Genomic DNA, 3,019 nt, shown 5'->3' on the forward strand with positions numbered 1-3,019 from the left:
ATGTGACAGATGGAATACTCTGCAATTTATTACGATGCATACTAGGTTTGGATGTGGCACGTAATATCATATAAGAGTGCTGCAAGATATTTTCTTTTCTGTTCAATGTAATACGTACAACGCTACTTAAAAAATCTACTTACTTGCAAATTTATCTGGTAACTTATTGTAGACACTTCAGCCAATGTTTACAGTCGTTAAATAAAGTATAATTCGAAATCTTTTTTTTTTGTTTATTATCATCAAAGGAAATTTCCTCTTCAACATTTCATGACTAATCGTTATCTAGTTCATAAGGAAACATTATGGAAAAAATATTTACCGTTGCTTTTATTTACTAATGTTTCGTTCTAGTTATAAGTTCACAACTGATAATTTATTTATTTCGTATTTTACGTTTCTAGTCATTTAAGGAAAATAAGCTCCACGTATTATAAAAATCGATTAAAAATGTTTGTTAATTAATGTTTTTCACCGAGGGCGAATTTTCGTGATAAAGGTAAGATACAAAGATCATATAATATTGCTGTGATCGATTTCTCCCCAAGAAATCACTGAGTATCTAATTTCTTCGAATCATAAACCGACATCATGGTAGTAATAGCGCAGCTACCGCTGTGTCACTGATCCTGGGCTATTGTCGTCCCGAATGAGGTCAGGTATGGACATCACCGGGTACCCAGTATGCCAGTTCAACTCAATAAATGGAATATTTGTCACATTCATTTTCATGACAAACGGCTAAGGCTGCGAGCTAATGAGGATTACCGGGTATATGTAAACGAAGCGCACGTCGTGTCGCCTTGCAAAACATCCACAATGCCTCATGCAATACGCAGCATCCCTTGGAAGCTGCGCTCATAAACCATACGACGTAGAGATCTTCCCATCGTGCGGGAAATGTGGAAAATTAATCATCAACCATCGGTCATTCCACAACAGCACAGCATGGAAATTGGTTTGTATGTTCGCAATATCTGCGTACACACCGCTGACAGATTTACAAAATGCAGTATCGGATATAAGCAATGCTACATGCCGGTAAAGCAGCATGTAACAATAGTCATATGGATCAAAGTAAAAGGCCACCTAAGGGGTCTCGTAAATTACATTCCCTTTATTGATCTTAAACGCTTTTGTGATCAATATGAGAACGCAACATCATTTTATTTACAGTGAAATCTCTGTTCTGAACTTTCACATACAGCAGGCGGAATTTCGGGCCCGGTAAATTCTGGTTCGTGTATTTTCGGCATTCGAGAGATTTCACTGTATTCATTGCCTACAGTAATACAACTTGTTTATTGATATCAACATAGCATGCCGTGCACCATAAACGAACAACAATCTTTGTCTAGTGGACGTCTATGTGTCAACCTAAATTTACAACAAATATAATAAAGCCAACATTTCGAAGGAATCGTAGCTTCGTAATACCATGTACAGCAGACGAGAAGCAGTATCAGATGTTTTGGAGGAACTTTCCAACGATGAAATACGTAGAAGATTAATTCTTTACGGCGGTCCAAATCTTCCCGTGACCGAACAAACACGTGCTAGACTGCTGGATGTACTGCGAGAATACATCGACAAACCTCAGCAGCATAATGTAAGCAAAAGCAATTCCAGCGATGAGTCAAATTCATTAAACAATGTATCACGAAATAATGACACGCATTTGCAAAGTTCCACCAACGCCAGCACTTCGAACTCAAACTCAGCGGCAGCTGGAGATCTGATCGGTCTACCACTTCATATTATTGTCTATAGTGGTGCTATTTTGATACTCAGTGTATTCGTGTATTACTTGCTTTATCTGTTTTAAACAATATCCTGTAAGTAGTATGTTTTAAAAAATCTTCTGATGGATAATTTTTATCTACAACACGTTGTGGTTTTATTTCTTACCGGTACAGCAGCGCTGAATGTAACTCCTCTGTTGAAAAAAGCATTTCGCTAGAAGACAACCCCGTCATAACTGGATGAAGAAAACTACATTGGAATAAATTTCTAAATTCATATAAGCTGTTTTAATAAGTTCTAATCTTTTTCTGAGATTCTTTCAAATGAATGGAATGAATTGTTACACAATTTCTTTGTTTTATTACTATTTAAAATAAATTTAGAAGCAATAATAAGCTTTTCATAAGCCCCAAAACTTCCACAAATGGGTACGCATGTGACAATAAAGAAAAATATTCGTCTTATGAATAGGAATTTTCATAGGTGAATATAGCGAATTCTTCAAGCAGTCCACGTTTGACACTATAAAACTATTACATATGCTGATCAACCACTCTATTACGTCGACGTATGTCGACAGTCAACTCGAGTTATGCAGTCAAACTTCTGAACCCGTCATCTTATCTGACACTAACCGCCGAATGTTCCGCTCCAGACGCAAGCAAGTTTATAAACCTTCACCTGATACGTAAATCTGCTGTCGTATCGTGCTGCTACTTTTCAAAGTTCGCATACTGCCAATCGAATAGTTGTTACGTCCAGTGTTGCCTTTTTCTTACCCTTCCCAGAAGCTGCAAGGATATTTCACCAGCAGTGTGAGAATTCCCCAATCAGTTCGCATTGAAAGAATCATTTTTCAATATTTTACGCTCACACACATACACACACAATCACACCAGCATCTGCGTAGAGAGTGAAGGTGAACGATGGCAAAACTTGCCACAACTCCGATCGCCTTCGCCTTTGTTCGGCTTTGCACCCTGTACAAACATGTCCGAAAGAAAGTTGAACGATTCTCGGAATGTCGTAGCCTCGTTCTCGAATCAAATTGTGCCCTAGAGATATATGTCAACAGTCTGTCTTCCTTACCTTCGTTTTCAATTCTGCCTCACCGCTGGGGGTATTGATAAATGAGAATTCGAACTATGCCTCTATGGTCTCTTCTATCCACACCTTGGACAGGCGCCTGGCCAAGGGGCAACATTTCATCGATGATTGTTTGTAAATCGTATCATTAGTTTCGTTCGACGCAAGCAGCACTGTATTGTGGAGAAAA

The 3,019-nt window shown here is 38.3% G+C and overlaps 1 long non-coding RNA gene across 2 annotated transcripts; it reads left to right on the forward strand.

Moving 5' to 3' along the window:
• The first annotated feature begins 1,318 nt into the window (after positions 1 to 1,318).
• Positions 1,319 to 2,034, forward strand: LOC120894401. 2 transcript variants are annotated; one of them, XR_005738194.1, is made up of 2 exons: positions 1,319 to 1,835; positions 1,917 to 2,034. It is a non-coding gene; the product is annotated as an uncharacterized LOC120894401 (long non-coding RNA). The 2 variants fall into 2 exon arrangements; XR_005738195.1 differs by having other exon boundaries at positions 1,920 to 2,034.
• The last annotated feature ends 985 nt before the right edge of the window (positions 2,035 to 3,019 follow it).

The sequence above is a fragment of the Anopheles arabiensis genome, chromosome 2 (assembly GCF_016920715.1).
Source record: "Anopheles arabiensis isolate DONGOLA chromosome 2, AaraD3, whole genome shotgun sequence".
In the NCBI taxonomy this organism is placed as follows: Eukaryota; Metazoa; Arthropoda; class Insecta; order Diptera; family Culicidae; genus Anopheles; species Anopheles arabiensis.